Source organism: Trachemys scripta, chromosome 6 (genome assembly GCF_013100865.1).
Source record: "Trachemys scripta elegans isolate TJP31775 chromosome 6, CAS_Tse_1.0, whole genome shotgun sequence".
NCBI classification, from domain to species: domain Eukaryota; kingdom Metazoa; phylum Chordata; order Testudines; family Emydidae; genus Trachemys; species Trachemys scripta.
Window position 1 is genome coordinate 505,963 of NC_048303.1, and position 24,619 is coordinate 530,581.

Below are 24,619 nucleotides of genomic sequence, written 5' to 3' on the forward strand. Positions count from 1 at the left end.
TTCTTCTCTTCTGGAGACTAAACAATCCCAGTTCCCTCAGCCTCTCCTCACAAGTCATGTGCTCCAGACCCCTAATCATTTTTGTTGCCCTCCGCTGGACTCTTTCCAATTTTTCCACATCCAAATGGTCCAAATCTTCCAGTCAAAGGAAGAGCCACAGAAGACGCTGCGTGCAGCAGGACTGGGGCCATTCCACAGGTGACCGAGGGACAGGGTGCAGAAAGGACATGCAGAGCACCTCTCCACCCCTGCAAGCAACCTCTGAAGCACATGGCCTATCACTGCTGATCCCAGGTTAGTCTCGTAGGACACATCTATTTTCAGAAGGGTCAGGGCAGGAGGGGCAGCTTTCATTCAATCTTTTTCCCACATACCGCAAGGCAGAGAATTAATACAAAGAGCCAATCTAGGAAACAGCAGGCAGGACCGCTCTCCTTGGGAGTCGGATCATTCTCACGCAGGATTTCCTGCTGATAAATGTTTAGTTTTACCAGGAATTCTCTCCCCTTCCCAGCACAGAGCATTTCTCCTGTTTCTGCCAGCTCAGCTGCAACATTCGCTCTCTCAAGGGTCTCATTCTCCTTACACTCGTAAGGGCTATTTCAGCCGTTCCTGAGTCCACCAGATTTTGGTTCCTCTCCATATTTAATGGGCCTCCTGCTCTCTCTTTGCCTTAGTTTCCCTCTCTCCTTGGGCACAGATTTTTTTTAAATATTACCAATATTAGCTGATGACATTTCATTATACGAGTCTCCCACTTTCTCTTCGCTGCTGCTTTATACTCACATCGTACGACGCCCCCCTTGTCAGGTTTGTTACTTCTGTCTCCTTTTAAACAGAAGTGGATCTAACCCCAAACTGCTCTGACCTTTGTGGCTTGGACCACACTTCTCCTCGTAGATCACATGGGCTGGCTTGCTCTCCAGCTTTTCAGTCACACTGGAATCCATTTTTTTAATCTTTATTTCTTCAATTACCCTTTCGCCATGGACTGCACTGGGGCCGCTCACGGGAGTGAAGCGAAGCACGTACACTAAGCGTCTGGAGGACTGGGGATGGCACAGCGTTATCAATTCAGTTACAGCACGGCCACTCGCACCAGGATTTTCCATCATGTCTATGTCCACAAGCAACCTCTTCTCAATGGTCAGTAACGTTAATTTGCTCTTTTGTGGGTGTCTGACTGCATCGGGTGCTGGACTGACAACTCTGAAGACTGATGCTGTCTAGCCCTAGAAGGGCAACACAGACTGCAGTAGGTTCCCCCCACTGCCCTGCCAATGGGCCTGACTCCTGTTCTGGAAGGGTGTTCAGTCTCTAGCCTCTCTAAGAATGAGTTCGCCAGGCCAGGGTAGCCACCACCAGGCCTGTCTCCTCCCTTGTATTCTATCCTGTCCTGATTGTCAGCCACAGCCAGAAAGCTGACTCTCCAGTCTAAGGTGGGGCTGATTTCAGTGCAGACCATCCTGTCCTGGCTTGTGAATACCATCTCACCCTCAATTCATTTCTCATTGGGCTCCAAACAGCCATCGGATGGCAGTGTGGGAATGATTTCCAGTCAAACTCAACCTGTGCTGGATTTGAACCAGAAAGCACCGGGTGGGAGACTCCACATCCCGTTGCCAGTCCCTTCAGCCAGCCAGTCAGCCCTCCCCCTAGAACTGACTCCAATCTAGCTGCCGTCTCAGTTCTTGGCAACCAACATTTACCCTCTGCATAGTTCAAAAGGTTCTTTGATGATCTTTGCTTTGCTGTATACGTCTCGTCCATTCCAGTCTCTCCTGAGCACCCAGTCATGTGGCCTTATCTGTTTCAGAATAGCGTTTACCTGCCGCCTAACTTAATAAGGCGGGAGGGAGGGATAGCTCAGTGGTTTGAGCATCGGCCTGCTAAACCCAGGGTTGTGAGTTCAATCCTTGAGGGGGCCACTTGGAGATCTGGGGCAAAATCAGTACTTGGTCCTGCTAGTGAAGGCAGGGGGCTGGACTCGATGACCTTTCAAGGTCCCTTCCAGTTCTAGGGGATGGGATATCTCCATTAATTTCGTTCTTATTTCTAAGCTAGAGCATGTGCAGCAAAGCTAGGCTGCCCCCGACCACTGCAGGCATCTTCCAAAACAATGGCTGCAGGGCTTATTTCCCCACTGACCAGCAGCCTCATCTCTAGCTCAATCAATTCATCTGGGGCAGCAGGAGCGGGCAATATTTTTGAGGTTAATTGAAGGAAGCCAAGGACACTGAAAAGTTTTTACAGGCTGTGACAGGGTGGCCTGCCCCTTTAAGAGCCAGGGGTCTGGGGCTCACCAGCCCTGTTCAGTCAGCCCCCGGGCCCCACTCAGTTTGGAAGGAACCTCAGAGAGCAAGGGGGGGCTGCTGTGGAAGGTCCTGGAAGAACTGCAGGGAAGTGGCCTGGGAATCAGTGCCCTGTCCCTGCAGAGAAAGATTTAAAGGGAGCCCAGAAAGCGGGCCGAAGAGGAGCCCAAGCAGAGTGAAAAAACGGTGTCAACTTTTGTTACCCCAGAAGGGGAGTCAACTCTGAGAGCTACCCAGCCAGGGGGCTGAGCCACACGAACCCCTGCTGGGAGAGAGAGAGAAAACCCTGGTGAGAGGAAACTGAGGCAGGGAGCACCTGCCGTGCCACACTCAGCCAGCAGGGGGTGATACAGAGCAAAAAACCCATGAGACACATGTTGCCTAAAGCTTTCCTAATGAACCCCGGATGGTTCCCCAGCTGTCCAGCCCCTCACTCCCCACAACACCCCTCGTTTACCTGCTCTGCCCCCCAAAAATCTTCCTAGGGCTCGCCACTCAGCACCCCTCACAGGTCAGGAGTTCACGGCCAGGTCTGTCTGCCGCTTGCCATGGGCGCTTGGAGCTCTGTTGAGCAGGCACCCCCGTGCAAGCCTCTGGTGCATCCTCTCCCAGCTGCCCTTACTGTCCCGTACCCTCCCTCCCCGGCTGACTTGCTGTGGGAGTAACTGAAGAGGGCACAGGAAGGTGATGCTGTGGAGTGACTTGAGAGTGGGAGGTGCATCCCAAAGCACCTCCTGCTTTCCCAAGAGATCCACTGTGAAACTCCACACACACACCCCGGCTGGCCAAATTCAGTCAAACAATCCAGAGTCTGGTCACAGGCACCGGTGGACATTCAGACCAACACCAACGATTCCAAAGGAATTGCTCTGGATTCATACCATTGCCGAACTGGTTTCTTGGGTGCAACTTGCATCGAAGCCTCTGGGCCAAATTATCTATCTATCTATCCAGGTTCTTATTCTGCGCCCACCACTGTGACTCCAAGAGGGCGATGCAAGTTACACATCAGGTGTGCGCTGATAAAAAACAGGTTCAGCGGGTGTGTAGACAATAATGGGACTCACACGGATTAGGATTCAGCAGGAGTTCAGGACAAGTGCAATTTACACACGGCGGGGAAGAAAGCAGCTTTTCCTGCTACACCCCCTAACAGGAGGCCTGTCCCACTGCACCATTCAACATCCTCCCAGGATACCACAGCTGTGTAAGCCACACTACGGGCACACACTACCAGATCAGTGCAAGCTACTGTGCCATTACACCTCTCGCACACTCAGGGCCAAGCCCTGGCTCCATTAACTTCAGCAGGGTTCTTCTGGATTTACAGCAATGGAACTGAGCAGAACTTGGTCCCAACCTGTAATCCACATCCCCCCACAGCTACTCCACCCCTGATCTCGGCCCTTTCAGTCCATAATAAATTGTGCAACATCATCTTATTGGCGTGTGTGTGTGTGTGTGTGTGTGTGTGTGTGTGTGTGTGTGTGTGTGTGTGTGTGTGTGTAAAATATACACTCTGGCCTTGGGTACAGGAGGAACATTAGTGATGGGAATTGAAGATCTAGAGTTGGGCTGTGCACCCCCTAGCTCAGGAATTTGGGGGCCAGGCAGCCTTCCAGAGCCTGGATCTATGCCCATGGCTTGTAACACTAGCTGTATTTATTGCAATGAGTGAAGATGTGTCTTCATCCTCGTCACATCACAGAGCGGCGTTCACCATCTCTTTGTTGGCAGAAATTGCTCAGCTGAACAGCAGAGCCCTGGCCCCATCTCAGTGCTCGGACCATCCCTTCTCCATCTCTCTTAGCCACCTCCTCCTGCCACCCTCCTTTGTGCTTCTTCCATGCCATCCTCTGCACTGGGCACAGCCTTCCTGAACTTAACTACCCAGAGACTCCCTTCTGTAAGCTCCCTGCCTTCCGCTCAGCGATACTTCACCCCATGACAACCACTCATCATCCAATGGCATTACCAGGAAATCCACAACACAACCACATCGCGCTTCCAACAGGAACGTGGTGACCTCCTTCCATTGACCTTTGTCCTATCTGCCTAGGTAGCTACATGGCCCTGTCGCCATCATAACTGCCAGCTCCCCAGGCATCTCTCTCTCTTTGGCTGCCCGTAGAAAAGCGAGCAGGGTCAGTTTCTGGCCCTTCCCTTTGTTGATAATCGTGTCTCTGTGGGAGTGGGTGTTACTGTGGCGGAGCAGAGTTTTGCATTTAGTTCTGAGCCCAAGGAGGCCCAGGGTCATTCTGTGGCAGTGAGTGAGCTGAGGGCCAGCTCCCAGGGAAGTTCTGTCTCCCACACTCACCAGCCCCCTCACTGCTATGAGGGGGAGACCCGATCAAAAGGAGAGATGCTCTCTCAAGTAGACGGGGCCTGTACGAGGGTGCTGGGTGCCCTTGCTGGTCCCTGAAGTCAATGGAAGTTGAGGGAGGTCAAAGCCAAGGCTGTGTGTGTTTATTTGACTATGAACTGCTGCTCATCCCTGGGCTGCTAGAGAAACCCAAAGGGAATAATTACAACCTGCAGCAGCAGCAAACCCCAAAATGTGTCTGTGTTTAGTGCACATTTCCCGATCATCCTCAGTGAGCCTCCGGGAGATACTCAGGAGGGCTTGTGGAAGGCTAATCATGCCAGTGTGACTAGAAAATCACTAGTTGAGGTTAGGAAAACAGCCAGGCTTGTCAGAGTGCAGAGAGATTAAAGCACTCAAAGTGTGTGTTACACAACATTTCCTGCTGATATTTGCAAGGCAATGGCTGTAGCTAACACACATGCTGTATGCAGGGATCCTTTAAGCCTTCGGTCACAGGCGCCCTCCTCAGCTGGACTTATCAAAGACAAGCCAAGGTCTTGGAGGAGTCAGAAGCTCCCTCACTGTGGCCCAGTCCTGGCACACATCTAAGGGACATTCAGCCCGTCCAGTGAGACAGCACTAGACTTAGGCTGTCTGCACAACCCGCCATGGGCTGGCCCTGTGCGCAGGGAGAACGGTACCTTTATGACACTGACGTGTCTGGGGGGTTGGGTGGCAGAGACTCAATGCAGGTCTAAAGCAGTAAGGATGCAGTTCTTCCTGAGGAGGCTGCATGAGATCTGTGCACTGTGAAAACCCTGCTGCAACCCTCCACAGAGCGCTACGCTAAGGCACCATGGAGAGTTCTCTGCAAGCCCTCAAGACGTGGAGATGGAATCAGCACCAGACCATCTGATGGGGTGTGCGCTCCGCACTGGCCCTGCAAGAGCGGGATTAGGCCAGGGGGCCCCAATCAGCTAATTGGCTGCAAGCAGGGGAGCTTTAGGCTGGAGGCAGCTAATCAGATAGAGGCTCACCTGCGAGGGACGGGCGGGGTTTCTACACAAGCCAGGAGGCTGGCAGTGGAAGGGGCAGTGGGAAAGGCTGCAGTCACTCCCTGGGAAGAGAGGAGTGTTTGGAGGCTGCAGAGATGAGTTCCCTAAAGTTAGTCCCTGGGAGGACGGACGGAAGAGACGGGGAAGGCCAGAGGAGCGGGGAAGGCCAGGAGGTACGGAAGCAGCTCTGCAGGGAAAGGACTTTGGCTGCTGTGTTGAGGGTCCCTGGGCCGGAACCCGGAGTAGAGGGTGGGCCCAGGCTCCCCTGTGGGAGCGGCACTGTGAGGCAGTGAAGCAGACGACTGCCTGATACCACCGGAGAGCGGGAACCTTGTTACGCTCCCCCAGAAGGGGAAATCACAGGAGTGACCTGGCCGGAGGGCTGCGTCCCGAAGAGGACACTGCGGCTCCTGAGGGGCTGCAGGGGAGAAACTGACGGGGTGTAACCACTGGAAGGGGCACTGGCCTGATCAAGCGAATCCAGGAGGCGGCGCCATCCAGCGGCAAGTAGAGCAAAGCGGTCAGAGAGCAGTACCAGGAGATCAGGGAACGGCCAGTGGATCAGCCCTCAGAGCTCCAAAGTTGCCCCAATAAGGGTCATGGAGGGGCAAGGCCCACTGGTCTAGACAAGCGCTTGGAAGAAGAGTTTCGTAAGGGCTGCACTGTAGCATTGTTCCATTTCCACCTCCTCCGCCCCGGCCGTTCCCTGCACAAAGCCTTTGTGAACATGAGCGTGATCCATGGGATTTCAGAAGAGCAGCTTCTATTGCTTTTCTGATGGCAGCGTCAGCCAGAGTGGAGATGTCTGGAGAGGGAGGACGTGGTCTTCATGGCAGTTCCTGGCCTCTCCCAGTTTCTGTCATTCAGTACTTTGACCCTCAAGTAGTGTCTAGCAGGAGAACCTCCGCACAGAACCCAGAGGGGATCCCTTTTACAGATCACATTATTCTCAGAAATGCTTTAGTCACAATTCCACGTTAAACACACTAAGTGCGAGTGCATCTGTATCCTCTCTTCCCCTGGGCCAAAGACATGCACATTCTTCAGGGACAGAGTGCAGCAATTCATTGTCTTGTATATGAGGTCAATGTTATAGCCTCCGTAGGCTGCAGTTACTGGAGGGGGATAAAATGGCAACACCCCAGAGAGGTCAACTCTGCAGCTTGTCTAGTCATATTCAGTTCCCAGAGGCTGACAAGAGCACACACCCTTAAGCAAGTGTGACATTCTATCCACAGGTGTCCAGCAGTGTCCGCCCCTGCACTCACGCTGGGAGATGCAAGCAGACTGACGGATTAGTCTAGCCTTAAAGCCTGTGGTTGGGTAACTTCCTGACCTATACAATCTCCAGTTCTGCAAGCTCAGAGAGGAGGGATAGAAGGGTCAGTGAGAAATGCCCATCACATACAGCATGGCACAACTGGCCAGGTGTATTATCATAGAATATCAGGGTTGGAAGGGACCTCAGGAGATCATCTAGTCCAACCCCCTGCTCAAAGCAGGACCAACCCCCAGACAGATTTTTCCCCAGATCCCTAAATGGCCCCCCTCAAGGATTGAACTCACAACCCTGGGTTTAGCAGGCCAATGCTCAAACCACTGAGCTATCCCTCCCCCCAGAAGGGTTAACATGACTTTGCTCTGAAACATCAGGTACTAGCTGAGCCAGAATAGGGATACTGGAGTTAATACCCAAGAGTCTGAAATGGCACAGAAAAGACTAAGCATCAAATTCACACGGGTATAGGTAGGCACTAGTCCATTATCTTCCATGGAGCTTCCCTTGGGGACACTTCACTACACGTATAGCAACAGTTTTCATTTCAATTGCACAGAATAACCTGTCCAGTAAATATCAGCTACAAGTCACTGCACTCAGCCAGTGCTGTGTACAGGCAGTTTCAGGGCCTGAGACAGTTCTCAAAGTAGCATGCCACCTTTGCATTCATGCAACTATAGTTTGTTTGCTGTTAGACCATGCTCTGTCCTCTAGACCCAAGGTGTTTAAGGGAAAAGACACATCTTCCTAGCTCCCAAAGTCAGGGACAAAGGACCTATTATTCTCATCTCCATGCACAGGTACAGTGCGGTATTTACATACGGAACTCTCATTAGCATTAACTGGAGTTTTGCATAGAGATCCATGTGCATCAAGATGAAAAAATTGAAAAATCTGCCCTCAGCACAGTCTCTTCTGGATGGGATGGGAAATGTAAGCTTCCAGGCTGACCACAGCCATGCTGATGCAATCATCCCAGAGAGACATGACCATGTAAACAGGCTGCACTGGTACATCGCTGTATTAACCAATCTGAAACAACATTGCAGGGCTGGCTCAATGCAAACCTTTACTGTAGTGTAAACGCTCCAGAGTCATCTTTGAAGCTGGTTTTAGAAATACAACTTTAGCTCAAAGTTGCTTGGAATGTCTAGAACAGCTTGTGGGGGGTTCGGAGGATGGAAGGGGAGTGAAACCAAGTGGTTAACATTGGTAGGGGCCCACATGAAGTCATCTAATCCATTCACTGGCTGCTGCTTGTTGTGGCAGGAGTGTAACATCTCTAGAACATTTCCAGCAAGTGATCATCAATCAGCAGTTGAAAGATTTAGTGACGGACTTCGCTGGCTTCGTTCCCCAGCTCATTTAACCACTGCAACAGTTTTCCCTATAGTTTTGATTGTTTTGGTCTCATTTCAGTTCATATTTCTAGTCTTGTCTGTGCTAAAGAACAATTATGGGAGGGGGGGGAAATCTACTGCAGAGCATCACAGGGAATACTCATTTTTCCCTCAAGTAACCCTACTCCAGCTCTTTTGTGAACTTGTAAAGCTGAGGCAGTAGTTTTGATAATAAGAAAAATTAACTTCTGCTTGTCCACAGCCTTAGAAAAACAAGGTGCAGGGGGGACTAAGTGGTGGCGAAGTTCTTGAAGACAATGGTAACAATTTCAACAACAAGCAGTAGCGTTACCAAGAGGAAGTGAAGGGAAAGTTGAAAGGCCTAACACTGGTTACTTGCTAAGTCCAGGTGGCTCTGGGCTGTTGTTGATTGCAACTCCAAAAGGCAGAATAAACTCAGGATGGCCAAAGGATGGAGCCAGAAGGACACAATGTGAGGCAAGTATAACACATTAAATGACCTAGAAAGGCAAATGGAGCAGCCGATGGGCCACTGACGTGAGTGTGATGGTAGCTCAGAAGGGATCTCACGCGAGTGCACTACATAGACATCCTGCTTTGTCTGTTCTTGGACTTCCCAGCTGCAGTGTTGAACCAACTATCGTAGGATATTACATTGCTGCCCATCACCCTCGCATCAGAGCGCCTTCCACAGACAACCATGAAGACCTAGTGGACTTCTCTGCATCTCCTCTATTTTTGGGGTAAAATGTCTCAGCTGGGGTCTGGTTCTGGTTTTTTTTTTTTGGTAGATTGAATTGTTTCCGGGTTTTGGGTTGCTGGGGATGTTAACGCTGAGTGTCTCATAATGCTTGCAGCTACAGACTATGCCGTCATGGATAGCCTGTAATCTCACTCAGCTCTCCAGCCTTCATATATCTAGTGGGCCTGATTATGATTGCACACTGGTTTTACACCACTGTCACTCCCAGACTCAGACCTATGCACATGTCTGATCCTGCTCTCATTGGAGTCAACGGCAAAATGTCACTAACTTTAATGGAATCAAGCTGGAGCGCTAAATCAGGCTCACTAGCGTGTGGAATGAAAAATAGAAAGGCCGCCCAGCAAACACGGACCGACTGACTTCCAGGAAAGTGCGTCCTAGCAGAGCGTAACCCATCCCCTCCCCCAAGGCATACGACAGAACCCTTACTTGTCTGCACTAGAAACCTATTTTTGTCCGATGTTGTTTAGCTTTTCTCACAGATAATGGAAGCCAGTTACCGTCTGACATGCAAAGAGATACACTCCCAAGGAGCAGCGTATTTGACTGATACTAGAGCAACAGAGGGTCCTGTGGCACCTTTGAGACTAACAGAAGTAGTCTCTGTTTTGAGACTAACAGAAGTACTGGGAGCATAAGCTTTCGTGGGTAAGAACCTCACTTCTTCAGATGCAAGCCTGATACTGACTGATACTGTGTCTATCACCACACCAGATTCGCCGTTTTCTCCTTCTCACTATTTTCAGCACAGAGAGAAGCGGTTAACTTCAGAAAGGTGACGTCAAAGGCTATGTAGGTTGTAAATAAGCCAATAACTCAGAACCAAAGCGAAAATGCACTAAATCACATACCAGAAGCTAAGACATGTCCACAGAGAATCTTTTTGCCTATGTAAGGCTGGGTCTACACTACCCGCCTGAATCGGCGGGTAGAAATCGACCTCTCGGGGATCGATTGGGACGCGACAATTGATCCCCGAATCGACGCTCTTACTCCACCAGAGGAGGTGGGAGTAAGCGCCGTCGACGGGAAGCCGCAGAGGTCGATTTTGCCACCGTCCTCCCAGCGGGGTAAGTCGGCTGCGATACGTCGAATTCAGCTATGCTATTCACGTAGCTGAATTTGCATATCTTAAATCGACTCCCCCCTGTAATATAGATGTAGCCTAAGAAAAATGAGTCCCTCACTTCAAAGGAAGCAACGCGTTACGTTTGCACCAGTGCAATGTGAACGTCAAACAACAACAAGGCGTCCTCGTGAACTGCAGCTTATTTTGCTCTGACCTGAGATGCAGAGACCTCTTTAAAGCCCTGGAACAGAGTGACGGCCACAAAAGCGCCCCCTCGCACTGAGGTCGCTTTGCAGACACCCTGCCACAGTTCTGCTCCTTGGACTCCTCAAAAACTCCAGATCACAGTTCAAAACACTCCCCTTCTGGGGTCCAATTTATTCAGTCCTCAGTACACACACTGGCCCTCCAGGTCCAAGTCTAGTTCAGTGTCTCTCTCTCTCTCTCTCTCTCTCTGGTAGGGACTCCCCAGCCCTCCTTCCTGGAGCTGGGTCCCTGTTCACCATCTCTCCTCTGACTCAACCACCACTCCCAGGCTTTACCCGGCCCAAGCGCAGCCTTCTGGCTCTGCTTCCAAACCTCCCCTGGGGCCAGGGACTTCTCTACAAGCTCTGAAGTTTCCTGAGCTTCCCAGTGCTCTTATAGGGGACACCAGTCTTCCATTACATGGCTTTCATCTTCCCCACCTGGGGAGGCGAGTTAAACTTGTCACAGGTGACCTGCCACACATCTTCCCTTATGGGGACAAGCCCCCAAAGCATTTAATCATAGAACCACAGGGTTAGAAGGGACTGCAAGGGTCATCTAGTCTAATCCCCTGCCAAGAGGCAGGACTTGTGTCTAAACCAGCCAAGGCAGATGGCTCCAGCCTCCTTTTGAAAACCTCCAGTGACAGAGCTTCCACGACTTCCTGAGGCAGTTTGTTCCATTGTCCTGCTCTTCTTACAGTTTGGAAGTTTTTTCTGAGATTTAATCGAAAGCTGTTATGCTGTTTAATGAATCCTTTGGTTGCTTTTAAGTAGGTAATATTGTCTCTCACACTCACACGCCCCACAACCTGGGCCAGCAGGGTGTTTTCACAACTTCATCAGTAACTTGGGCTTATCTAATATTCAGAGGAAAGACTTTGACCTACGTTCTGTGGAGTCGTGCTATAGGGTTAGTGCAGAAACCTATTGCATCTAGCACAGAGAGGAGCTAATCCTGCTGGCCTGACTCAGGCCAAACTCCCACTGGCTTTTATAGGAGCTCTTTCTGCATGAGGACAGCTGGATTTGCCCTGGAAATTTAAGCCCTGAAGGGACCATTATGGCCACTTAGTCTGACCTCCTATAGGCCAGAGAATGTCATCCAGCAATTCTGCACCGAGCCCATCACTTCTTTTTGAGTTACTGCAGATCTTTACACAGGCATCCTATCATGATTCAAAGACTCCAGCTGATGGAGAATCCATCACATCACTAGTGAAGTGGTTCCAGTAGTTAAATCTTTGTTAAAATACAGATGAAGCCGCTGGCGCTGAGGATGGCAAGAGACCTCTCAGATTTCAGCACACAGAGAAAGCAAAAGTTAATCTCTGCAGGGAAAAAATAAATGGCGAGAGGATGAGTGAGAGCCTTTCCATTGACTTCAATAGACTTTGGATCAGGCCCCACTTGAATGGCCTGAATTCATTAAGTTGGTCTGAACACCACGGCAACAATAGGGTTCCATTACCTGCAGGAAACTTATCGCCAATCAACGTCAAAGACAGCCGCTAGAATGCCAGTCATTATCGCACATGTACAGAAGCAGACGAAACCAGCATTCTGAAGAGGAAATTACCGGACTAGAAAGCTTTGAAATCAGGGCTTCTCACATGAGGATTTACATTTTTCTTCTAGATCATATAAAAGAATTGACTCACCTGGCTGTGCTCTGTGTCTCCTTTTCTATCTGGAGTTGTTTGCCAAGAAAAGCTCTATGTGATTACGCACCACATGAAACGCTACGGCTTCTTTTTCAAATCCTTAGATAAACATATAGGTCAGAATGCCAAACTTCTCTCTAACTCGTCAACAGTGGTATAAAGCCCAACAGGGAAAGTGCTCTTTCCAGGAGCTGCAGGTGAGACTGTGCTGAGACGTGCTGCATGGGACACTTAGTCAAGCTCAGAAGTTACAGTGAGTCCCCGTGGCGCTTGGCATAGTTAATAAAGGCTACAAGAGACAAACACACAGCATGGCTCCTGGGTCTGTGGGTGGAACCAGGCACCGTGTAGCACTGAGTAAATAAAAACCAATTGATCATTGGACTCGTGTGTGACATCAGGGATTAATACCATTGGCACCGGAAACAGGACTCTGTATTTCTTGTAAGAGAAACACCACCTGAAAAAACCTCACTCGTACCCACAGGTTGCAGCAAAGGAGAGAGATTCCAGTGCTCAACCTTCTGCATTCAGCAGACTCTGGTTTGGTTCCCAAGCCACAACTTCAATAGACAACTTCAGAAGTGAAACAACAGATCTTCCCCATCAAGCCAGAGACTACAATCTTTGCTAATTCTAGTAAGAAAGAGCCACTGAGATTTAGGTAAGCCCCCTGGGGCAGGAACCAGTCTTTAGTTTAGGTCTGGACAGCACACAGCACAATGGCGCCTGGACCGGAGTGAGGCCTCTGGGCACTATTATCATGCAAATAAAAATTAACTCACAGGTCAGACTGTCTTAGGGTGACCAGATAGCAAGTGTGAAAAATCGGGACATAGGGTGGGGGGTAATTGGTGTCTATATAAGACAAAACCCTAGATATCAGGACCAGGGGCAGCTCTATGTTTTTTGCCACCCCAAGCACTGCAGTCAGGCGGGCTTCGGTGGCATGCCTGCGGGCGGTCTGCGGTCACGCGGCTTCGGCGGCCTTTCTGCGGGTGATCTGCCGGTCCCGCGGCTTCGGCGTACCTGCTGCTGAATTGCCACCGGAACCGCGGAACTGGTGGACCTCCCGCAAGCATGCCCCCGAAGGCCGCGTGACTGCTGCCCTCACAGCGACGGCAGGCCGCCCCCCGCGGCTTGCCGCCCCAGGCACGCGCTTCCTGCACTGGTGCCTGGAGCCGCCCCTGATCAGGACTGTTCCTATAAAATCGGAACATCTGGTCACCCTAGAGCAGGGGTGGACAAACTTTTTGGCCCGAGGGCCACCTCAGGGTTGCAAAACTGTATGGAGGGGCGGGTAGGGAAGGCTGTGCCTCCCCAAACAGCCTGGCCCGCCCCCATCCACCCTCTCCCACTTCCCACCCCCTGACTGCCCCTCCCAGAACCTCCCGACCCATCCAACACTCCCTGCTCCTTGTCCCCCTCCCTGCCCCTCCAGCCTAGGAGGGAGGGAGGGAGAGGGAGAAGCAGCGCGTGCGCCACGGCCACTCGGGGTCTCCCCCTCCCTCCCAGGCTCTCAAACCCGGGATGGAGGCGGAGCAGCGGTGCGCGAATCAGCTGTTTCGCGTGCCGCGGCTGCTCGGGATCTCCCCCTCCCTCCCGGGTTTGAGAGCCTGGGAGGGAGGGCGAGCAGCAGCGGCGTGCGAGCGGCAGCAGCGGAGGTGAGTTAGGGCGGCCGGGGCACATTTTTAGGGGCGGCATGGCCCGCGCCAGAATGCCGCCCCTAAAAAGGTGCCGCCCCAAGCACCAGCTTGTTTTGCTGGTGCCTAGAGCCGGCCCTGTCCACATCCCCAGCCCCTGACAGCCCCCCCCCCTCGGGACTCCCACACTTATCCAACCCCCATGTTCCCCGACTGCCTCCCCCTGAACCTTCGCCCCATCCAACCACCCCCTGCTCCCTGTCCCCTGACAGCCCCCCTGGACTTCCCTCTCTCCCCCACCCCCCGCTCAGAGCAGCATGGCCAGAGCCAGACACCTTGCCGCGCTGCCCTGCAGGAGCTCGCAGCCCCGCTGCCCAGAGCGCTGCCCGAGCGGCGGCATAGCTGCAGCGGAGGGGGACAGGGAGGGAGGGGCCGGGGGCAAGCCTCCCCAGCCGGGAGCTCAAGGGCCAGGTAGGACGGGCTGGATGTGGCCCGCGGGCCGTAGTTTGCCCACCTCTGCCCTAGAGTGTCTTGCTGGCACTTCAGTCTTTGGCACTAGACTGGTTGAAGGCTCTCTCCATGCGGAGAAGTCTGGAAAGGGGAGATTCAGCTGGGGTTGTGGGGTTTCAGTTCAACATGCCCAGCTGCTAGAGTGATGGGGGGCAGCATGAAACCATAAGCTAGAAAACGTTCTATGGCTGACTGCCACACTCCAGCGTCTCTCCTGAAACCCCCAGCACTTCAGTAATGCAGCCTCCACCAGTTCATCTGATTTATGGAGTTTCGATTGGTTCTCGGGATATTCCCACCACCTTCTTTTTGAGTTTGACTGCCAGGGATCAGCCACCGGTAGGCTTTAAAAATGCTGGCACCGCCTGCCTGAACGTTAGTGAGCGGAAAGGGAAGAATGAAAGGGAGAGTGTCTTGTTAAAAATCACAGACAAACAAAATTCCTTCTCTCTGTTCCTAATGACGTGAACTGGTTAAAACGGAGGAAACAGACAACCCAATGCCAATGTCTGGATTCCATTCCTAGCTCTGCTGCAGACAGACACCTTGGGCAAGTCACTTCACCTCTTGTGCTTTGGTTTCCTTGTCTGTAAAATGGGATAATGATCCTTCCCGAGCCCGCAGGGGTATGTCAGGATAAATACATTAAAGATCGGGGGGGGGGCTTAGTTACTATGGTAATGGGAGCCAGATACGTATCTGAAATAGAATCAGAGTCTCCTGCCTAAGGAAGGGCTGACTCAAGGCATCCTGAAAATACTTTTAAAAAGCTGGGAAATCACGTATCAAATGCCGTATGCTCTGGTCGAATGAGCAGACAAAGCTCTTCTCTTGTCAACATCCAGTTCTCTCCTCGGTTCCATTTCTTGTTCTTAAAACGAGTAATCTCTTCCACTTTAAGGAAAAATACTAATGGTTCCAACAGCCCTGCTGGATTCCGAGTTAAAATTAGCAATAACAGGCTATACTCTCCCAGAGGTAAACACTTAAAATGATGCCATCAGCCCTCAAGATGCTGGTACGGAAAGTCTGGAGCAGTTTGCAGAATTACGATTGTTTATTTTCTTCAGTGTTTCGGGATCACAACCAAAAATAAAGTCAGTTTAAAATTAGCAATAGCCTCAAAATGTGGAGCCGTGACTGCAATCTGAGACTAAACCATTCAGACTATCAGAGCCAACGAGGCAGCAAGAAAGAGGTCTGTGTTTGCAGTTAAAAAGGAAGGGTTCACTTTAATTGCAATAATGGTGGCAAAAGGCAGGACAAATGCTGCTGTTTAATGGAAACTCATTTTGCTAGAGCCGCCCACATCGCTCATTTTTCCCTTTACTTCCTCTTAGCCTTATCTCCAGAAGCTCCCAAGCAGAGGAGATTAAAAAGTGTATTTTGCAGGGAAGGGAACTGACAGATCTGGCCTCTCCCTCACTCCTGGCTTTGCCTTTGGTTTCTGCTCTGCTGATGGTGCCAGAGATGTATTTTTCTTATCTGCACTGAATGTTGTTTCTTCGTTGGTGTGCTGATTACTGACCACGGTCGTTCAGTTTCAGTTCCGGCTGTACAAACATTTTGCTGTATTAGGGGCCCGCCGCTGTAAGTGTTTGGGGTGTAATGTACTTGCCAGGAGAAAAGGTCAGCAGGGGCCTCGGACAAGATTTCTCAGAGCTCCTGGTCCTGCCAGTGCCATAGCCCTACGCTCCCTATCACCAGGGGACTCCACACAACAATGACGGATGGCTGCAAGTGCAGAACTAAACCATGATCCAGCCTCCTGCTGGGCCAAGTAGGTGGACAAAGCCTCCCTAATTGAAGGAGCGATGCTAAAGCACAGGTGCGTTCTTCAGTATTTCACACATCCGTGTATTTCACGTTAGGAAACGTGCTCTGGAAACACAGAGGTTCTACGCTCAGACAGTCACCCTGACCCAGAGGGAATAGTGGGAGTCACTGACTGATCGAATTTGCAGATGACACAAAGTCTGGCCGGGGGTGGGGGAGAGGAGGAGGGAGGGAAGGTTGCAAACACTTTGGAGGATAGAACTAAAATTCAAAGGGATCTTGATAAAGTGGAGAACTACTCTATAGACAACAAAATGAAATTCAACAAAGACAAAGAGAAACCAAATGCACAAACCCAGAGGGGGTTAACTGGCTGGGCAGCAGCACGGCTGAGAAGGATCTGGGAGTTGTGGTGGATCACAACCTCACCATGGGTCAACAATGCAATACTGTTGCAAAACAAAGCAAATGCAATTGTAGGTGCATTGACAGAGGCAAAGCATGCAAGTCACGGGAGGTGATGGTACCACTCTGCTTGGGGCTGGTCAGGCCTCAGCTGGAGAACTGTGGCCAGTTTTGGTCCCTGCTGTATAGAAAGGATGTAGAGAAACTGGAAAGGATCGAGAGGCGAGTGACAAGGATGCTCAGAGGGATGGAATTCAAGCCATATGAGCAAAGGCTGAAGGAATTGGGTATGTTTAGTTTGGAAAAGAGGGGATTAAGAAGGGACATGATATGGATCTTCAAATACTTGAAAGGCCGCCATAAGAAAGACGGAGAAAAGTTGTTCTCTCTTGCCATAGGGAGCAGGACAAGAGGCAATGGGGTCAAACTACAGCACAGCAGATTTTGATTAAATCTCAGGATACACCTCCTACCTGTAAGAACAGTAGAACAATGGGACAAACTGCCTAGGGAAGTCATGGAATCTCCTTCACTGAAGGTTTTCAAGAAGAGGCTGGAGCCATCTGTCTTGGATAGTTTAGACACAACAAATCCTACATCTTGACAAGGAGTTAAATTAGATGAGCGTGACGGTCCCTCCTAATCCTCCGATTCTATGAAATACAAACTCTAAAGCCCCACCAACCAGGCAACTCTTTAACTCCAAAAGTGTCTTTGGGGCAAGAACCATGCCTATTTTAGCCTCCGGAACATGCCCTGCAAAGCCGTGCCACTATCAGTTATTAATATATAGCAATTTACAACACACACACACACACACCACCCCCTTTGAGTGCCCAGCAAGGAAAGCACTTTGGATGAAGGTGGGCACAAGCCTAAACAAAGGCTGGAGCAGCCAGATACAAATACCCATTCAAACGGGCTGGTTAAGACACAAACCGCTCACACGTAAGGATGAAATCCCACAGAGGAGAAGTACCCTGCAGCATCCATGACATGAGCCAGACGCAGCGTTCTGTTGAACTAGGGGGAGCGTAAGAACCCATAACCCTGACTATTCAACTTGATCAGTTACTGAGATCTCTACATTATGAAGGTTGCAGAGTATCCTCAACAGGCAACATTGTTTTGTCTTAGAAGGTGCGATCCTGATCCCTGGGGGACAGTCCCACGTATATTCAGTTCCCCAGACTCATTTTCAGAACGTTAAAAATCTCCCATTCAGCAATGTGCTAGCAGATGCACCCTGATATTTAATGCTAGATACCCACAAACGTACCAAGGAACAACAGGACACTTGGTTCTACAGACACGCGGCTATTGTTCCTGGCTAGAATTTAAAAGGCCTTCCTGTCATGTTTAATTCTAGTCTGATTTGTTCTCAGCCATGCCGGATGTCTTGTTGCACAAACTGACTTCCTCGGGCTGATGAACTGTCAGTGCACTCACCACTAGTTAAAATAAAACTAGGACATTTAAGTGAAGAAAAGATGCCATTGTCTGAGTCTCAGACCAGCACATCTGGCCAAGGCCATCACTACAGCCCTCACTGATGCCCAGGATTCTCGCTGCCTCGTGCTGGCCTCAGGGATTCTGCACAAAACAAACTCCAATACCTACTGCGAAGGGCCTGGGACCACCACACTGCAACAATGGTGTAAAACTGGAGTAGCAGCAGTGAATATGGGTCGACATCCCTGCCCTGCACAAAAGGTATACACAAGAATTACTTTGCCACTAAACTGCAGCTGGTTCTGGGGCGGAGGGTTATAGCTAACACATCACACAGCTCAGTGCACCACAGTCACTGAATGTTTATATTCAGGGGGAGGAGAAATTTGACAAAGGATGCCAGAACCAACCCACGTTCTCACAGAAAGTGCCCTGGGGTCTTTAACGTCTTCCCTGAGCTGGTGGGAGCTCCAGTGAAAGTTCCATCCAAAGGAGACGCAGAGCAGGCTGCTTCGGCGTCAGTCTCTCTCTTGTAGAATAAAAGATGAAGGGCCAAATCCTGATCTGGCATAAATCTGCGTAGCTTCATTGTCACGAATGGAACTCTACTATTTACACCAGGTGAGGATTGGCCCGAAGGGCCCAATCATCCCTGAACCTGTGGCCAGGCAGTCTGGGTATTTCAAACACGAGGCTTCCGTCCATTGAGCCAAAAGGACTTTGGCAAAGTTCATTTGCACAGCAAAGGAGACCAGAGTATAGCAGACTGTTTAAATACCTCCTTCCTTTTCACCTTGCCCATTCTGGGCGACCCACTGACTCCACTGTCACACCTCTCCCCTCAGAGCCCCCCTTCCACATCTAACTTCCAGAAGCACAGTTCGCATAGCAAGCAAATCACACAAGAGCTGATTTAAACCATTTCCTGTAGATTAGCAAGAAAATAGCAAAGAGAGGGTGACTAGGGCTCCCTTCACCATGCATATCTGGCCACTAAATGAGTCTTTTTACCTCAGTAACAGTGAGAGAAAGTATCAGCGGGTCGCCGTGCTAGTCTGTATCCACAAAAACAACGAGGAGTCTGGTGGCACCTTAAAGACTAACACATTTATTTGGGCATAAGCTTTCGTGGGTAAAAAACGCTTCTTCTGTGATGCATCTGAAGAAGTGTTTTTTACCCACAAAAGCTTATGCCCAAATAAATGTNAAGCTTATGCCCAAATAAATGTGTTAGTCTTTAAGGTGCCACTGGACTCCTCATTGTTTTAGTGAGAGAAAGGTACCAGTGCTTCATTGTCTCTTTAGAGAATTAACTGGTCTCTGGATATTATATCGTGGGCATGGAACAAAAATAAAAATGTGTCCTCTGCTAAGATGGTCTCCAAAAACATGCATGCACCCGCGCAATGGAGCCTAATACTTAACAAAAGAAGTGTCACACCAATGGGAAGGAGAGGAATAATTCTAACAATATCTTCATGTACAAACCTTCAATGCAGTTTGAATGCAGAGCAGAATTTTGGAAAAGAGGAAGGTCAGGGAAGGGTCACACATTTTTTAGCTGAGGGCCTATTTAGTTAGGGTTTTTCCCACATGCCCTGCACTTTTCTGAGCACCTGGACCTTGTCCCCTCCACACTTCTGCCCAGAACGTCATTTGCTCAGAAGCAGCACATTTTGTAATATACCGAGATGTCTCCTGCTACTGCCCCTGTACTAGATGCCTGAGCAATTGGAAGTGCTATGCAAGGTTATCAAACTGCTCGTTATCTCCTCTCGTCTCAGGATAGAGAAGGGTTCAGTGTGATAGGCTCGCTACTCACCTGAGACTTTGACTTCTAAACTTGGTGCTAATAGAAGGTGGAAGTTAATTCTCAGAGAACTTTAAAGAATCTGAATTTCCAATTCACAGAGCGGCTTAGCTCTCCAAGGGGGCTCTCTTTGAAAATCACTTCAGGAAGGCTTCAAAGGGAATGGAGAAAGTTACTTTCTATTTACTGCTCCAGTTTTACTCCCTTACTGTCTGGATGCAGTAACCCACAGAACCTGTTACCTAGCCTCCTCACCTCAGGTCAGGCCCCACACTAAACCCTTACGGACCTAAGACAAACGGAAATACCACCATGAATCTTCCTCCCTCACGCTCCAGTTCAAACAGGTGTTTTGTCCAAAGCCGGCCCTCCCCTGCTAAGGTCGCAGCCCAAACCTGGCAGCTCGGTCGGTGTGAGGGCAATGAACCTGTGGGGCCCGCTGACAGGTTATTACGGAGGCAAATAAAGCAGTTGAACACGAGTCCACAAGGATCAGACGGGGATCTGACTCTGAGCAGTGGCTGCAGCTCCTGGAATGGCCCGGAGCAGCTTGCGTGTGCCGTGGGCCTAGGCTTCCTCAGAGAAAGCCCTTCTCTGGGTTACTGCTCGGAGCTCGCCTCGGTATTAGGCCTTGTGCTGACAACCGCCCAGTAACCCCCTTTCCCCCAGTAACTCCAAAGTGCCACAGACCCAGATTCACCCTCAGGGCCACAGCGTGAGGATGGGGCAAAATCAGGGCCGTTGGCAAGACAAGCCCACCCCCCAACGCCACAGCCGGGGAGGGGACGGGCAGCTCGCTCCCCTCAGCCCTTTACTGCCTGGGCGACCTCTCAGCTAGGCCCAGTATCTCCCCACAACCTCCCGCCCCCGAAACCCAACCCCCCATTACCTGACAGGGCTGGCTCAGGTCCCCCTCCCAGCCAGCTGGCCTGGGCTCCCCAGGGCACTGCGCCCCTCTTGGGAATGGGGGAGGCCGGTGCTCCGGCCAGGCCTAGGCCCTGGCTCCACTGGCAGGGCGGGAACCCTTGTGTGCCTCCCACCCGCCCTGCCGCGCCGGGGGAGCGGTGCCCACTGTCAGGCAGGGGCGCAGTAGGTTTTGCCAGCAGCCAGGGGCGGCTGGAGAGAGAAGGGGAAGCCAGAGCCATACAAGGCCGGCCACCCTGAAAACCACCTTGGATTCATGGTGTCGGGCTGTCAACAGCCCCTTATTACAAGGGACATCCCTCATTTTTCCCATCGCTGTACAACGAGATCGGGTGTTGCTGAATGCTGAAAAAAGCAGCAAGGAATACCCCTGGCAAAGGTAGGGGAGTGCTGATTATTATTAATTGTTATTAAATTGCTATCAAGAGGAGGGTGGGGGTGCTAAGAAAACAGTCCCTCATTTTTGAAATACAACATTGGCAGCCCTAGTGTTGAGGGACAGGCAGAGTGGGTTTGTTAAGTATGCAGAAGAGAAGAGTGAGGGGGGATTTGATAGCTGCTTTCAACTACCTGAAGGGGGTTCCAAAGAGGATGGATCTAGACTGTTCTCAGTGGTACCAGATGACAGAACAAGGAGTAATGGTCTCAAGTTGCAGTGGGGGAGGTTTAGGTTGGATATTAGGAAACATTATTTCACTAGGAGGGTGGTGAAGCACTGGAATGGGTTACCTAGGGAGGTGGTGGAATCTCCTTCCGGAGAGGTTTTTACGGTCAGGCTCGACAAAGCCCTGGCTGGGATGATTTAGTTGGGGTTGGTCCTGCTTTGAACAGGGGGTTGGACTAGATGACCTCCCGAAGTTTCTTCCAACCCTGATATTCTAGGATTCTACAAACTCTTGTGATATTTGGTGTTATTCTGGCAGCACCAGCTCCAGGAGTCATGGGAAGCTGCGAGAGTCTGAGCTTCCATTTGAAAAACCAAACCAAAAAAAACCCCCGAGTTTCTCGTCATTGTGATTATGGAAAAAAGCTTGCAAACATGACCTGAACGCTTCCTAAAGGCTTCAGATCTAGCACGCCAAGATCTCCACTGAACTCCACTGTATTATTTTTGGGGGTCTAACTCACGTATTTGGACCACTTGGGGTTGATGACACTGGATATGGGCAGTGCGACTCTCTGTCCAGTCCTAGAGTCGGGGAGCTTGGTGCTTCCCCTCCAATTAACTATAGGATTTCTCAGACGAGTTAGCTTGTCCCCTGCCCTAAGCTTTGTGGGACAGTCCCTAAATTCAGAGAACTATCCCACCTCCTCATGCTCTGAGATGGGCAAACCCCCCATATTACACCAGTCCAAAGGGCAAAAGCAGAGAAAGAGAGAGGTTCCCTGTAAAAAGGTGTGCTACAGGGAGTCTGGGGATCAGTCTGCTATCCAGGAGGTGATGAGTGACTCCCCTCAGGTGCAGAGCATGACTAATTGGGTCCTTTCCCTTGCCTTTCAGGTGAGGGGCTCAAGCCCCCTTGGGAAGGGCCTGGTGAAGGCTGGGGAGGAATACAGGCAGTTCAGCGTGAGCCGGGAAAAGGGCCTGGAGAAAGCTGTGTGAAGCAGCATGAAGCCCACCAGGAAGAAGGTAGGCCTGGGCCCAAGGAGGGCAGAAAAGTACCACAAAGGGAGGCCCGGGGAGCCCAGAGGCACAAGCGCTAACCCAGCAGTTTTCAAACTTTTTGAGCGGAGCTCTCCGCCCCCCCTTTGATTTACAATTTTGGTTGCGCCCTCCCAATACCTGCCCCTCCCCCACCCTGAGAATGCGAGGGGCAAGGTGCAGGCGATGGTCCCGGGGGGCAGAGCCAGCACTGGGCAAGAGGTGTTGACACAGACCCACGGGCTGGGCGGCCGGCTGAGGTGAGTCAGAGGTGGAGGCGCGCTCTCACCCTGAACCCCGCCAGAGCCCAAGCCCTGTCACCCAGCCCCAGGGCCAGAGCCCGAGCCACCTGGCATCATCCCTCGCTCCCCAAATGTTTCTGCATGCCCCCCTAAGGGGTGCGCCCCCCCAGTTTGAAAACCTCCGCCCTAGCCCCTGCTGAGCCCCAGAAGGGGGCTAGGCAGCGCCACCAAGAACAGTGTACCAGGGTGGCTCGGTCACTGCCCGGTGGGCCACATTGCCTGGCCTGGTTTTTGCTCTCTTAACCGCAAACACACACCAGGTTAGGGTGTGTGTGTATTTATTTATCACTTACACAGTAGAACAGAACACATTGCCAGCTTATAGCAAGAGCTGCCCCCATAGCGTCTCTTCTCAGCCTGGGCTCACCCTCTGAGCTTCCCCCGGCTTCCTCTTCCTCCCACTTATATCCTCCAAATGACCGAGCCAATTGCCTCACTAGCCCAGCAATTGCCACCCACGTGTCGGTAATCCCCAGCACCCACTGGCTGATTGGTTCCCTTTAAGCCTGCACTCTTCCCAGTGCTGCAGCAACCTTAGTGCTGCTACTCATAGGGCCCTGTCCCAGGCACTTACAGGAACGCGGAAAAAATTATGGGGAGGAATTTGTTAGTCTCTAAGGTGCCACAAGTACTCCTGTTCTTCTTTTTGCGAAAAAATTATGGTACTCCCAGAATGGGAGGACAGTATTTTGAACGGATTGGGCAAAACTGAGGACTGCACCCAGGAATCAGAGATTGGTAGGACAGGAAGGGACCTCAAGAGGTCTTCTAGTCCCCTACACTCAAGGCAGGGCTAAGTATTATCTAGATCAAGTGTTTGTCTAACTTGTTCTTAGACAAACACCTGTCAGGGAGGGTCTAGATAAAAAGCAATGAAAGACCTGACGAGCCAGGGCAGGGATAAGGGAGAGAAGGAATACATTAAAAACACAGAGTTGCTTGAAATGCAGCTGTGAGGTACCTACTAGGAAACCAAAAGACAAGGTCATCCTGGCAAGGAGGCAGTGGGGTGCACGCTCTGACCAGGAGAGGCACACCTGGATGGTCCTGGCCTTGTCTAACATACTACTCCCACGGCCAAGAACAGAACCCAGGAATCTGGAGACCCAACATTATACAACCCGTCTAGCAGTGTAACACACTGGCAAAGTGTGTGTCAGGATAAGAGAACAACCCATTCCTGTTTCCAGTTATTCCTTTAGAGCAAATAGTAAAGATCCGTGCTATGGATTTGAATGCCCTGAGTTTAAATCCTAACAATCCCTGCAGGAACAGATAGTATGAGATCATGTAACTAAAGACTGCCATAAAGTCTATGCACGAGGATGCAGAATTAAAGGTGCATTGGTAACATTAATTCTGACATTTCCTGACTTTTGAATACTTGACTTTGCAACCTGATTGTTCTTGTAGAGAAGGACTTTTATTTGTAATCGATATATATTTCTCCATGGCACCCTCTCAAGTTAAGAATCTGGGAGAACCTTGGTAATGGGTTACAGAGCCTGTCTGTTTTAGGCAACCAGTCTGACTCCAGTCACGCTCCAGAGAGACTGAATGCTGTTCCCATAGCCTATCTAACGTATGGCTGGTGGCCCGGACCTTAGCTGGGTGAGTCTTGTGATATTGGGGGTCTGTATCTTTAAGGGCTGAGCTTTCCAGACAGAGTCTAGGTGTGGTACAGGGAAGCTTTTGTTATTGTTATGCACAGCCAGTTGATGAACTAGACTCAAATTAAAGCCAAGCTCTTGCAAGCACTTTAAGCACTATGTGATCACTGAACTCCACCAGTCTCAGCTCCAGGACCCCCATCACAAGCTCACCACCATGCTTTGCACGAAATGGAAGAGCTAAAAAATGAGAGGGGCATGGAGAACAAGCTACTCCTGGTGGACGTCCAACCACAGATCGGGATTCAGGCATGTTGACAGAGCAAAGTGTGTGGGAAGCTTGTCCTGCTGCAGTCCAGTAGATAAAGGGGAAATAAAAACAACCCAGGAAACTACAGACCAGTTAGTTTAACTTCTGGGCCAGGGAAGATAATGGAGCAAGTAATTAAGGAAATCATCTGCAAACACTTGGAAGGTGGTAAGGTGATA

The 24,619-nt window shown here is 50.7% G+C and overlaps 1 protein-coding gene across 1 annotated transcript in view; it reads right to left on the reverse strand.

The window, feature by feature from the left end:
* Nucleotides 1-12,388, reverse strand: part of LOC117878866 (phospholipid-transporting ATPase ID-like) — a 121,313-nt gene extending 108,925 nt beyond the window's left edge. Inside the window, exon 1 of the mRNA XM_034773493.1 lies at nucleotides 12,054-12,388. The gene's annotated coding sequence lies outside the window, so the exon portion shown is untranslated. The remainder of the gene's footprint in view (nucleotides 1-12,053) is intronic.
* Nucleotides 12,389-24,619: the final 12,231 nt, after the last annotated feature.